This window comes from Myxine glutinosa, chromosome 4, assembly GCF_964187855.1.
Source record: "Myxine glutinosa chromosome 4, kmMyxGlut1.1, whole genome shotgun sequence".
In the NCBI taxonomy this organism is placed as follows: domain Eukaryota; kingdom Metazoa; phylum Chordata; class Myxini; order Myxiniformes; family Myxinidae; genus Myxine; species Myxine glutinosa.
The window spans coordinates 164,570,876-164,585,541 of record NC_136264.1 but is presented as its reverse complement, the minus strand read 5'-3'; the positions used below and the strand labels follow the sequence as shown (position 1 = coordinate 164,585,541).

The following is a 14,666-nucleotide window of genomic DNA, read 5'->3' as shown; positions in this document are numbered from 1 at the left end:
CTGGTGCAATGCCGGGAGGGAGGTATGGCATTTCACAACCATTATGGGAAATGTGATACTCCGTCAAATCAAAACAATACAAATATTAATGTCATGGAATTCGATCTCAAGGTGCCAACCCAAACAGTACTTAAGTCTTTTATGGCAGAGTGCCGAAGACTTCAAAAGGCAAGAACAGCAATATAAAATGACAATTGGTGGGTTCAGCAGCAAAGTGAGGTCATTGTGGACACTCAAGATTTTTCTTCTCTTGGTACTTACGGCCTCTATCGCGTGGGTCAAGGGCATCTGTACCTCTCAATGGTATGCTGTCCATTATGAAGATATTGCTCGACAATTTAATGCGACCAATTATTTTGACCTTTCATGTAGAGAAGTGACAGAGACAAGAGTATTTTAATAGTGTCCAAGGCTAATGTAGGCCTATATTAGAGACATCATTGTACAAATTGCACACACATATGACATGAAGATATAGTAGGGCTCCGATAGCAAGTCATTAATGTTTTGTGAGAGATGGCCAATCCATCATGGAATATCAATGTACGAGTATTTCGTATAAATGATAAGGACAATATAAAATAACGGACATTTAAAAACTCTACATGCATGGGATTTCACCCTGAAGTCAGGACAACGTCGTCCAGGTGTCCAGATGGAAACACCAAACAGACAAACTAACAGACCTTCTCTCAAATCTCTTTCCAGGAGCGCTGCATCAAATGCGCCAAAACTAAATGTGAAAAAGCCGAGGAAACAAAATCAAATCGGATACATTTCTGTTCCCTGACCACTCTGCTTCAGACAGAGGTTTAGCGATTTCTAACCAGTTTAGTCGACTTGAGAACCTGAGTTCAATACTCTAGGTGTTTCAATATTTTGCTTCGGCCTAATTACTATATGCACATGAGAACAAGGCAGCATAAACATCACAAGGCATTCAAGTACTAACGGCGTAGAGATGTGGTAAACAGGGGGACTTGTGATGGGGGTAGAGGTCACTGTCACAACCAATTACGCTTAATCTGATGCGCGCTTAGCCTTACAGATGTCTCGGAATTTCTCCAAATTACATGCTAACGTAACAAACCCCCGAGACAGCCTGCCGACATACCACTGGATAATTACCCTGCACTCTCCCCACGTCCTTCACAGCTGCGCCCGCTGCGACCCGGCCTTTCGCTCATTGCCATTTCGTCTCATTTAATCACCAGCCTGATCAGGCGTATTTCAATAAAAACCACCAAAGACAAATTCCATCTAAACAGCTGAACTTACCAAGCAGGCAGAACTAACTGGAAAAGTACAAATATTCCCTGGAATTATTCAACAACACAGGAATAGACAAAAATACTACCTTATACCAATGCTCATTATCTGAAATAAAAGGAGTAATGCCGCTAAAGAAAGAGGGAAACATTACGCACATGTGGGAGAATTGGAAGGCAAACTGAGAAAATATAAAGGGAAAACATGGCAGCAATTTATGTGGAGAAAGGGGATGAGAGTGTGGGACAAAAGGGTCGGAAAAAAGGAAGGAAGCGAGCAGTAAAAAGGGAGGACAAGAGAATGGGGGCATACGAGGAGAGAGGCATTAAAAAGAAAGAGAGAAAGAGGCAAACGAGTTTGTGACTAAGCAAGAACTTATTAAGTATGATGGCACATTAATCTTTTTTGCAAATTGTAAAAAGAGAATCTTATGAGGAGGAGAAGAAGAGGGGGTGAGGGGTGGGAGTTCAATGAATTTTAGACATCGTGACCAAAGGTCGTCTGTCAACAAACAAAGAGTGTGAGTCTGGATGCGTTTCATAGCCTTATTTGGAATGAGATAAGCAATATGCAGATATCTAGTTTTTCATCTTCACCAAAACAAAGACAAAGACAACCCCGCTTTTGGTGTCTTTCCTTCCTTTTCACTCCATTCTTAATCTCTTATGTTCTGGTGCGTTATTTGTTCTAGCTCTTCCAGGAGCCTCCGCTTCATATGCAGAACAAAGACAAGGAACGGAAGACAAAGGCTCTTTGCATGAACTGGCAGAGGCCTTGACAACTATCAGTGTGAACGCCAGAAAAGGTTGAAGAACTTTGCACCACAATGAATCGTACGCAGTACTGGCAAATCAACTAGAAATATGAAACAGCAATCGGGGATTTCCAGGATGACCATTCAGTGGATTTGAAATGAGACCGGCACCTTTACTCTTAGAAGTTCCGTGCTGCACAGGAATCGACCAAAGTTGGAGAGAGGTGGGTGGGGATTGGGGCACTGACTATACTAATCAAAATCGTGGAAACATTGTACATGCTGTTCAGGAAAAGTAAGTCTCCATAGAATATTGTTCACATTTGTTTTTGCTTCATGGAAATAAAAACTTTTCAATCACAATCTATATATCTATCTATCTATCTATATATATATATATATATATATATATATATATATATATATATATATATATATATGTATATGTATATATATATATATATATATATATATATATATATATATATATATATATATATATATATATATATAATATATATATATATATATATATATATATATATATAATTATAAAATTGAAATCTTGCGTGTTTGTGTGTAACATTCGATCGGTCCGGGGGCGTGGCTTACCCCTTTGAGAGAGTAGTGATATCCACCATTTTATTAACTCGCATAGCTTTGAGGCCTGTTTTGTAGGCCCGTGGTGTCTTGCTATCTCTCTCAGTTTTATTTCAAATCAAATTCGATATATCATTTCATTTTTCTCAGTCGCTAACATAGTTTTAGACTCGGTTGAAAAAAAACGGGAAGAAAATCCGATGAAAGTTTCCGTTTATAGAACGAAATGAATTCTGAAAGGCCTGTAACTTCAAGGCCATTGAGTCTGTCTCACGCCTTTATCTTCAATCTAAGTCACCATCTGATTTCATTTTTATCGATGGTTTTAGACTCGGTAAAAGAAATAATTGAGAACATTCACGCACACACGGGAAATTGCAGAGATATATTTTAAAAATCGCGCCACGTTGATATACGAAAATACACCGCCTAAAATAACAGGCATACAGTATATATCTTCATTATTTCATTCAACATTATTACCCGGAAGTAAAATATGTTTCAGGAAATTACCGAGAGATATTTCTTCGATTTTTTTTATTATTTATATGCGCATACACTTTAAATAGGTTTATTTGAAATCTTTAATTTTCACAATGTAATTTATTTGTCATTTGATGATCGGCAAAACGATAGCACAAACACAATACTATTTGCAGGAAGAATGTCGTATCAACCCTCCGACGGCGCTACGGACGCGGACAACGAATCACACCTCACGTCTATGGACGCGAATAGCAACATCTGCACGAATCAGTCATCAATGATTTTCATTGACGAGCCTAGAGGCAAAGGGAAGACGTTTCTTATTAACCTGATTCTCTCTAAAGTGAGAGCGAGTGGAGAAGTTGCCCTTGCGGTGGCCTCATCTGGCATAGCTGCTACCCTCATGCCTGTTGGAAGAACAGCGCACTCAAGGTTCCAAATCCCTCTGACACCGAGGGAAGATGGCGTATGCAACATCGATAAAAATTCCACTATCGCAGACATCTTTCGAAGTACAAAACTCATCGTGTGGGATGAGTGTCCTATGATCAGGAGAGAGAGTTTCGAGGCTGTGGATCGCACGTTGCGTGATGTATGTGACAAAGACGAGCCTTTTGGAGGGATCTTGACGATATGCTGTGGTGATTTCCGTCAACTTCTGCCCGTGGTGAAAAGAGGGTGTGATGCTGACGTTGAGAATGCGTGCATAAAGAAGTCCTACTTATGGCAGAGCTTTGGAATGTTTCACTTGAGAACTAATATGCGACTGACCGACGGAAGTGGGCAGTTTTCAAGATTTTTGCTCGACATCGGCGAGGATAGAATCGAGAAAATGCGGATGATGAGATAGATTTGCCAGAGGATATACTGCTGACAGCGAGTGGGCTCGATGAGTGCATCGATACCATATATCCATCATTCGCCAATTCAATGGAGGTTTTTTCAGCAAGGTCTATATTAGTGCCCCTCAACGATATGATGCGAAACATCAATTCAAGATGCATCACAAGGTTCCCTGGTGCTAGCAAGGAGTATGCTGCATTCAACAGTGTGACTGAGGGTACTGATGCGACGCACTTCCCAACGGAATTCCTAGATTCCGTTGAAGTCTCGGGATTGCCGCCGCACAACCTCGAGCTCAAAAAAGGATCCCCTGTAGCGGTTACCGCTGGATGCACACAATCGCCTTGCACCGGCCAGAACACGGCCAGACGCGCCTCTCCCGGGCATGCCCGGACTCACTGTTCCCGGGCACGCCCGAACCTCCCGGGCACGCCCGGTCTCGTCTTTCCCGGGCATGCCCGCTCTCGCCTTTCCAGGGCTCGCCCAGAGCGTCCGGGCATGCCCGCTATCGCCTTTTCAGGGCTCGCCCAGAGCGTCCGGGCATGCCCGCTATCGCCTTTCCAGGGCTCGCCCAGAGCGTCCGGGCATGCCCGCTATCGCCTTTCCAGGGCTCGCCCAGAGCGCCCGGGCACGCCCAGCCTCGACTTGCCAGGCCACAGCCAAACACGCCCGGGCAGGTCCAGACTCGCCTTTCCAAGGCTCGCCCTTGACACCCGGGCATGCCCGGTATAGCTTTTGCCGGGCAAGCTTCCCGACATAAATGTGTATATATATTGCTGCCGGATAAACGGGCTTGGGAGAATACCTGAGCTGTTTTGTTTCAATAAAGCAACTCGGACGAATTCCGTCTTTGGTCGCGTCAATTCTTTCGACTCGCGTTGGAGCGCAGTTCCTTCATTGGTGACCTACCGACATGGATACGGCAGTGACGCTTAAACTGCCTACCTTCTGGGAGGCTCACGCGGCTGTTTGGTTCGCTCAGGCGGACTCTCAGTTCGCCCTGCGAGGCATCACCACGGACGACACCCGCTTCCACCATGTTGTGGCGGCGCTCGGTTCTGCCACCGCGGCCCGCGCCTTGAGCCTCCTCGAGCACCCGCCGGCTGCTGACAAATACGACGCGCTGAAGACACTCCTCCTCGACGCTTTTGCCCTCTCACCGGCAGCACGCGCACGGCGCCTGCTCGCTCTGCCCGAGCTCGGCGACACGCGCCCCTCAGAGCGCATGGACTATATGCTCTCGTTGCTCGGTGAGCACTCTCCGGATTTTCTGTTCCGCGAGCTGTTCCTTCACCAGCTGCCTCACCCGGTACGCCTCGCCCTGGCTGGCACGTTGATCACGGATTCCCGCGCCCTCGCCAGGGAAGCCGATAAGATCTCCTCGGCGGGCCAGCACATCGGCGTGGTTACCTGGAGCCCGCCGCCGTCCGAGGCGACGCCCACGACGCCCGAGCGCCCTGCGCGGTTGGAGGCCGAACTGCCGGTGCAACTGGCGGCTGCCACGCCGCACCGCCCGCTTCCGACACGACGGCCGGGGCCTCCACCTGACCGGGCGTGGTGTTATTACCACGCCAGGTTCGGACACAAGGCTCGGACGTGCCGGCCCCCGTGCACTTTTGGCAGGTCGGGAAACGGCCGGGCCGGCGTTCATTCCCAGCCATGAGCGCCGGCCACTCGGGCAACTTGCTGTTTATTCGGGACAAAGCGTCTGGGCGGCGTTTCCTGTGTGACACCGGCGCCCAACTGAGCGTCATACCCGCCTCCGAGCAGGACAGGCGGGATGCCGTTTGCGGCCCCTCTTTGGTCGCTGCTAATGGCTCGGCCATACGCACTTTCGGCCCACGCGTCGTCACCCTCTGCTTCGGCAGCCAGCGTTTTCAATGGAATTTTGTGACCGCCTGCGTCCCCATGGCTTTGCTGGGCGCCGACTTCCTCTGCGCGCACGGGCTGCTGGTCAACGTCAAACGTCGTCGCCTTGTCAACGCCGAGACCTTCAGCTCCCTGGCATGCACGATGAGCAGCTCCGCGCCGACCGAACTGGCGTGCGCCCTCCCGGCAGCGAACGAGTTCGCTCGCCTGCTCGCGGAATTCCCGGCCCTCACGCGGCCGACGTTTTCGGCCGTCGTGGTGCGGCACGGGATTGAGCACCACATACCCACTATGGGCCCGCCGGTCTACGCCAGGGCCCGCCGCCTCGACCCGGCCAAGCTCGCCGTGGCGAAGGCCGAGTTCGACGCGTTGGAGCACCTCGGCATCGTGCGGCGCTCCGATAGCGCGTGGGCCTCGCCACTGCACATCGTGCCAAAGCCGGGGGGTGGATGGCGCCCGTGTGGCGACTGCCGCCATCTCAACGACGCTACCACCCCCGACAGGTACCCGATCCCGCATATTCAGGACTTTTCCGCCCGTTTGGCGGGACGGGTCATCTTTTCGAAAATTGACCTGATACGGGGCTACCACCAGGTACCTGTCCGGGCGGCTGACGTCCCGAAGACGGCCGTCATCACGCCGTTCGGCCTGTTCGAATTTTTGCGGATGCCGTTTGGCCTCAAGAACGCGGCCCAGGCGTTCCAGCGCTTGATGGACGGCATGCTGCGCGTCCTGCCGTTTCTTTTCGTCTATCTGGACGATATCCTCGTCGCCAGCACGTCCCGCGCTGAGCACCTCCTCCACCTCCGAACACTGTTCGGTCGCCTCAGCGAGCACGGCTTAATTGTCAACCCGGTCAAATGCCACTTCGGCGCGACGACCGTTGACTTTTTGGGCCGCATCACCAAGACCGGGGCCGTGCCGCTGCCGACCAAGGTCGAGGCCATCACCACGTTCCCGCGTCCCCGTTCCATCAAGGCCCTCCAAGAGTTCCTCGGCATGGTGAATTTTTATCACCGATTCGTGCTCCGCGCTGCTCAGCTCATGCGGCCCCTTTACGAGGCCCTCCGGGGCAAGCCGGCCAAGCATGACATTGTTTGGTCCGCGGCCATGGACGCGGCCTTCGCCAGCGCCAAACGGGCCCTCACCGACGCAACGCTGCTGGCTCACCCGGTGCTCAACGCGCCCATTGCCCTCACTACGGACGCCTCCAACTACGCGGTGGGCGCCGTCCATGAGCAATGGGTGGACGGGGTTTGGCAGCCACTCGCTTTTTTCAGCCGGCAACTCCGGCCGAACGAGTTAAACTACAGCACGTTCGACCGCGAGCTGCTCGGGCTATTCCTGGCCGTTCGCCATTTCCGACACCTCCTGGAGGGCCGCCCGTTCACGGCTTTCGTCGACCACAAGCCGTTGGTCTACGCAATGGCTAAGGTCACGGAGCCGTGGTCGGCCCACCAGCAGCGCCACCTCTCCGCCGTGTCGGAGTTCACCACGGACATCCGGCACGTCGCCGGCAAAGACAACGCCGTGGCCAACTGTCTTTCTCGGGCCAGCGCGAACGCGGTCCACCTCGGCGTGGACTTCGCGCTCATGGCGGCCGACCAGACCACCGACGCCTCGGTGCAGGCACTCCGTGCGGTGGACACGGGCCTCCGCCTGGCCGACATTCCCTTCGCGGGCACCGTCCTGCTCTGCGACGTCTCCCAGGGCCAGCCTCGCCCCATCGTGCCCGTTTCCTGGCAGCGCCGCATCTTCGCCTCCATCCACGGCCTTCCTCACCCGGGCCGGAAAGCTTCTCAGAAGCTGGTGTCAGCGCGTTTCGTCTGGCACGGCCTTCGACGAAACATCCGCGACTGGGCCAACGCCTGCACGGCCTGCCAGCGGGTCAAGGTCCACCGCCACACCTGGCACCTTTCGCCGTGCCTGAACGGCGTTTCGTCCACGTCCACGTGGACCTGGTGGGTCCCCTGCCCCCCTCGCGGGGGTTCACCCACCTGCTCACCATGGTGGACAGGACCACCAGGTGGCCGGAGGCTGTGCCCCTCGCCTCCACCACCACCACCGACGTGGCGCAGGCATTCATCGCCACCTGGGTCGCGCGCTTCGGCGCACCAGCGGACATCTCGTCCGACCGCGGCCCACAGTTCACGTCTGAGCTTTGGGGCACGGTCGCCCGTTCATTGGGGGTCACGCTGCACCGCACCAAGGCCTACCACCCCCAAGCCAACGGGTTGTGCGAGCGGTTTCACCGCTCCATGAAGGCCGCACTCATGGCCGGCCTTCAGGACGACGGTTGGGCCGACCGGCTGCCGTGGGTCCTTTTGGGCCTTCGCACGGCCCCCAAGGAAGACCTCCAGGCGTCCGCCGCCGAGCTCATCTACGGCCAGCCGCTCCGCGTCCCGGGCGAATTCGTGCCCGACGCTACCAGTCCCTGGTCCGCTGCTCGCCAGCGCTCGGACCTCCAGGAGGCCGCCCGACGATTTGCCCCCGTGCCGACGTCCCGCCACGGTGGCCCCCAGTCCTACGTCCCCCTGGCGCTTCGCACAGCGGAGTACGTCTTTGTGCGTCATGACGCACACCGGGGGCCACTCCGGCCGCCGTATGACGGGCCCTTCCGGGTCCTGCGACGGGGCGACAAGTCTTTCATCGTCGACTTCGGCGGCCGGCCGGACCGGATTTCTGTGGACCGCCTCAAACTGGCGCACATGGACGTCGACCGACCACCACGGTTGGCCCTTCCTCCACGGCGAGGCCGCCCCCCGTCCACAGTTCCCCCCGCTCGACCACCCACCACCACGTCGGACCCCTCCCCACGACCCTCCAGGGGTCGCTTCGGCCGGGTCATCCGGACCCCCCTTAAATTGACCCTGCCGGTGCAGGTCGATTCTGGAGGGGCGTGTGTAGCGGTTACCGCTGGATGCACACAATCGCCTTGCACCGGCCAGAACACGGCCAGACGCGCCTCTCCCGGGCATGCCCGGACTCACTGTTCCCGGGCACGCCCGAACCTCCCGGGCGCGCCCGGTCTCGTCTTTCCCGGGCATGCCCGCTCTCGCCTTTCCAGGGCTCGCCCAGAGCGTCCGGGCATGCCCGCTATCGCCTTTTCAGGGCTCGCCCAGAGCGTCCGGGCATGCCCGCTATCGCCTTTCCAGGGCTCGCCCAGAGCGTCCGGGCATGCCCGCTATCGCCTTTCCAGGGCTCGCCCAGAGCGCCCGGGCACGCCCAGCCTCGACTTGCCAGGCCGCAGCCAAACACGCCCGGGCAGGTCCAGACTCGCCTTTCCAAGGCTCGCCCTTGACACCGGGCATGCCCGGTATAGCTTTTGCCGGGCAAACTTCCCGACATAAATGTGTATATATATTGCTGCCCGATAAACGGGCTTGGGAGAATACCTGAGCTGTTTTGTTTCAATAAAGCAACTCGGACGAATTCCGTCTTTGGTCGCGTCAATTCTTTCGACTCGCGTTGGAGCGCAGTTCCTTCACCCCTATCATTTTGATGCGGAACTTGGACCCTCTGAAACTTTGCAATGGGACGCGCATGATTGTTGAGGACATGCTTCGAAATATTATAGTTGCGAGGATCATAAGTTCAACGTTTGAAGGCGAAACTGTAATGCTCCCTCGGATCCGACTAAATCTGTCGGAAGCTGAGGATATCCCTTTGCAGCGCTGCCAGTTCCCCATACAATCCTGCTTCGCAATGACGATCCATAAGGCGCAAGGGCAAACTATGGAGAATGTGCTGGTCTACATGGAGAAACCGGTCTTCCAGCATGGTCAGCTGTATGTGGCGCTCAGTCGAGGGAAGAGGAAAGAGAACGTGCGAGTTTATGTAAATGGAGGATCGTCGACAAAGAACATCGTCATCAGAAGTGTCCTCTGACAACAAAATCGTGGTAGTCCACGTCACGGGTCGCATGTTTTTTCTAAAAAAAAAAAAAAAAAAAAAACGTGATCGGAGATAAGGGCCGAAATCACGTGTCACAGGTAAGTGATTTAGAACGCTGGAGAGGTGAGCCTTATGGCTTGCTGGCCCAAATAATCTCCCTGATGATGTCCAGCATTCGCTTTAGTTCTATTCTCATATCTATTCAAACTGACATTGACCCAACGGGTCATGGGTCGTCTAGTTATAAATACTAGGACGTGCCCGTACGTGGGTGCCCGTTCCTTGCCAAAAAAAAAAAAAAAAATGTCTTCGCCCATGCATGCATGGGCGTGCCCATGGGCCCATGGGCGTGCCCGTAAGTGCGTGATGTGACCGTACAATGAATGTATCGTCCCGACGCCGCAGCTCGGATGGCGCTGCAGTTAATCGGGCCTGTATCGGCAGAGTTATTATAAACGTGTACTACAATCGATCGTACCTTACAGCGTCTGCTCGCCACGTTCACGTCGTCACTATGACTATCCGTAAGTCCGGAAGTGACGTCCTCATTTGACTGTCCGGAAGGTCGCATATCGCAGTTACGATGAATCGCAAATTAGTTTTAATTAGTTTTAAAACATAGTTTAACGCCAACATAGCGCCAACATAGTTTGCCAACGTGAAATAAATGAATACGCTCTCAAATGTGCCGTCCGAGGCAGAGTCTGTTCGCCACGTTCGGCACACGTGATAGCTCGCTGCTCTCTGATTGGTTGAATCGTTTTTTGGACATAGCTCGGTAACTACTTCTCCGATTAATATGAAACCTTGAAAAGGCACATCCTCGGGTCCCCAGCAATATACCTGGCAAGTTTCAAGTATATCGGACCCGTGGTTGTCGAGAAACAGCGGTCACAGACAAACAAACACACAGACACACAGAGATTACTGGAATTATAGATAGATATGTCATAATTTCACGAACATCCATGAAACTGGAGTCATATCATCAATGGGGAGAGACGCTAAAGTCATTTCCATCCGTAAGCCAGTGAAATCTGCTGCTGACCCATCTAGCTATCGGCCCGTATCTCTGCTATGTACGACATACAAGTTGTTTGAATGTGTCCTTCTGGCCAGGCTCTCTCCACTGGTAGAGCCCAACCTTCCCAAAGTTGGATTCGATTTGTCAGGAGTTGTGTTGATCAAGTAGCTGCATTATCACACACATTGAGGCTGGCTATCAACACACGCTCAAGACAGGTGTTGCAATAATTGAACTTTCATCGGCATATGGTACGGCATGGCGACATAGTCTTCTGCTGAAAGCTGCAAGACTTTCTGAGTGCCAAGCCACAATGCATGTCCTTTCTTCTAGGCTTAGCAATTGAAGAGCAAACAAGCTCCATAAGGACAGTGTGTATACAGTATATATATATATATATATATATATATATATATATATATATATATATATATATTTATATATATATATATATATATTATATTTATATATATATATATATATATATTTATTTTTTTATATATATATATATATATATATATATATATATATATATATATATATATATATATATATATATAAATATATAATTTCAAAACACACCTGGGCACACGTGTGCCTCACTGACCGGGTCCTCAGTTGAGGTCCTCAGCATAATCCCGATTCGTCCCTTCAACCTCGAAACGGTCAGCTAAGGTGGGTCAGCAAGGGCACATATACCTCCACATGTAGCAGCTACACCTGGATGCATACATACTCCCACCCCCAGCCAGTGAGAGCACAAACTATAACAACAAAACCGCCTCCACTCCCAGAATCCACAGCCCCTCACCCACTCACTCACACCCTTACAACAGGCACCACTCAAACAAAAACACATTCATGCAAAACACACACATTCATGCAAAACACACACATTCATGCAAAACACACACATTCATGCAAAACACACAAACACACACACACACACACATCTCCATTTCTCTTCCACTACCCTTTTTAGCCTGAAATGAACCACCACACACAACCTCAACCTACACCATTCGACGTTCCTCCATAAACTTCCTCCAAATCCAAAGTGAGCCCTTTCAAGGCAACCTGGGCCACTCTGTCGCACATTCTCCTTCTTTCTGGCCCACACACTCCAAGCCTGGCAAGAAAAGCAGAAAAGGAATTGCCAATATATCCTCCACACCCCACCTCAAAAGGCTGACAAGAAACTCGACAACACTTCTCCCGAAACTCTGCCTCCAGCTCACTGTACTTTCCTCTCTTCCTCTCGTGCACCTCCTCCATGTTATCTTCCCAAGGTACAGACAATTCCCCTAAGATGACCTGTCTTGTTGCACCTGACCAGATGACAATGTCAGGCCGCAACCTTGTCACACAGATCTCCTCTGGGAATACCAATTGTGGGCTTTAGGTCTGCCACCAACTGCCAATCACAAGCATCTCTCTCGATCCATCTCCACTCTTCTCTCCCTCTCGATCTCAGCACCTCTTGTTGCACCATCTGCACTACCACCGCCAGCACCTGATCGTGCCGCCACTTATATCTTCCTGCTGCCAATGCTACTGAGCATGCACTCAGTGCATGCTGCACCGTTCCCAAACCTCCACACAAAGAACATCTCTCCTCCTGCAACAACCCTACAATCCCAAGTTTACTGGTGATGGAAGCACATCATGCATTGCCCGCAACAGGAAACTCAACAATATTGGCTCCATATTCCAAATCTCTTGCCACTTCAATGTCCTCACCTGCACACCTTCCCACCGCATCCAAGTACCTTGCTGTGCCTGTCCGACTGCTTTCACATATCACCCCCTCCTGCTCCTTTCTACTCACCTCCCTCTCAACTATCTTCCTCCTCTCTTTCACACATGCCTTTCCCCATACTCATGTTTCATCCATCCAAGCCATGCTTCCCGGTGCTGTACCATCCAGACGACTTCCTCCTGTTGCAACCGCTCCTCCATCTCATCCACCTCTGATCTTGCATTCCACTTCCGACTTCCCTTATTCTCTGGGTGAGCATGTATGTATATACATGTATGTATGTATATATACAAGAAGAATGGGGGTGCTAACTTTGTTGTCTGAATTTGTTGATTGTACCAAGCTGTAATTGAAAAACTCAAAATTCGATGAAAGCAAGTTTGGATGTCTTGGGAAGATGGGTTAGGAAGCGGGTAGGATGGAATTTATTGTAGGTAAGTGTAAAGTAATAGAGAATGAAAAACAAAGAAAAGTGATAAGGATTCTGGTATTAATGCAAAAATGATAGAGCAGGTGGATAAAAAAAAAATAGTGAAATAAAACAATTGTTGAAAAGTCACATGAACAGTCAGATCATCGTCAGGATGCAATAAAACAAGTATGGCAACAAGTATATTCGAATGTATTGGGAGGGGAATAATATAAGGTATAAGATAAATGAAGTAATTTTTAATTTAGTATAGAAAATTGAGTAAACCATAATTAGAATAATGCGAACACTTCAATTAGTCTGCTCATGGTAACTTGAGAGTTGCAATGCGATGGGGTTTCTGCATATTTTGTCCTGCGTTGGACTGAGTTGGAGAGAGTTGAGGACTGTGTGATGGATAGGCAACTGCGATGGGTTTCTGTGAAGTCGCATTGCAACAACATTGCATCAAAAATGTAGTGGTCTGAGAGGGTCATTAACCAGTGTGGCAGCTACATTCAAATGTAAGGTGTGCACAGAGGGAGCTGCAGATGGAGGAAATGTTGAGTTGGATCTTGGAGACGGCGTGAAGCTGGAAGGTGTGAAAACATTTTGCTACCTCGGAGACATGCTGAATGGAGAAGGTGGATCAGACTCGGCAACGGTTGCTCGAGTGAGATGTGCATGGAAAAAGTTTCGGGAATTGAGTGGCGTGCTGATGATGAGGAGAGTGTCGTTGAAGCTGAAGGGAAAGGTGTATGCTGCATGTGTGAGAAGTGTTATGATTTATGGGAGTGAGACATGGGTAATGAACGTAGAGCAGCAACGAAGGTTGGAAAGGGTGGAAATGCGAATGGTTCGACGGATGTGCGGAGTATCGTTGAGAGAGAGGAAGACAAATGATGAATTGCGAAAGATGATGGGAATAGAGCCTGTGATTGATGCTGTGAAGAGGAACAGGTTGAGATGGTTTGGTCATGTGTTGAGGAAGGATGAAAGTGACTGGTTGAGAAGAGTGATGGAAATGAATGTAGAAGGAAGTAGAAGACGGGGAAGACAGAGAAAGACTTGGCTAAAGATGGTGGAAGAAGAAATGCGGGCAAGGGGGTTAACAAGGAGAGATGCAGAAAATAGGGCAAAATGGAGAAGATTGTCATGGGGACCGCAAGGCTAACCCCCGCTCTAGCAGGGAAAATGGCCTTTTAAAATGCATGTTGTTGTTGTGTTTTGATGGGTTTCTGTGAAGTCTGTGATGGCATGACAGGGGAAGGGAAAGCTATAAAAATTCTGCTGTTTCGATGTGGGAATGCCCATTTGCTTTTGTGAGTCGGAGGAGGGTGAGGGAGGATAGACATGGGATTGAGAGGAAGGGGGTGGGGAAACAAAGATGGGACAGAGTTGGGATTGAGATGGGACAGAGTTGGGATTGAGATGGGACAGAGTTGGGATTGAGAAGGAAGGGGTGGGTGGGGGTTGTGTGTGTGGGGGGGGGGGGGGGGGGGGGAAACAAAGCTGGGACAGAGTTTGGAGGGGAGGTTGAGATTTTGGGGATATGGGTGGAAGGGGGTTAAGGATTCTCGGTGGGGGGTGGGAGGTGTTGAGGAGTTGTGGTGTTGGGGGTGGGGGGGGGCATGGGTGGGATGTGTTGTGGAGTTGTGGTGGGGGGAGGTGGGGTGGGGTGGGGAGGGGATCTGAAGTCTTGAAGTGGAGAGGGGAATGACACTTTTGGATTGGGAGGTGGGGGTGAGGACTTTGAGTT

The 14,666-nt window shown here is 51.0% G+C and overlaps 1 protein-coding gene across 2 annotated transcripts in view; it reads right to left on the bottom strand.

Moving 5' to 3' along the window:
* The window catches only part of LOC137425478 (lipopolysaccharide-responsive and beige-like anchor protein), a 722,436-nt gene that overhangs the window by 66,675 nt on the left and 641,095 nt on the right, over nt 1–14,666 (bottom strand). The gene's annotated exons all lie outside the window — the stretch shown is intronic.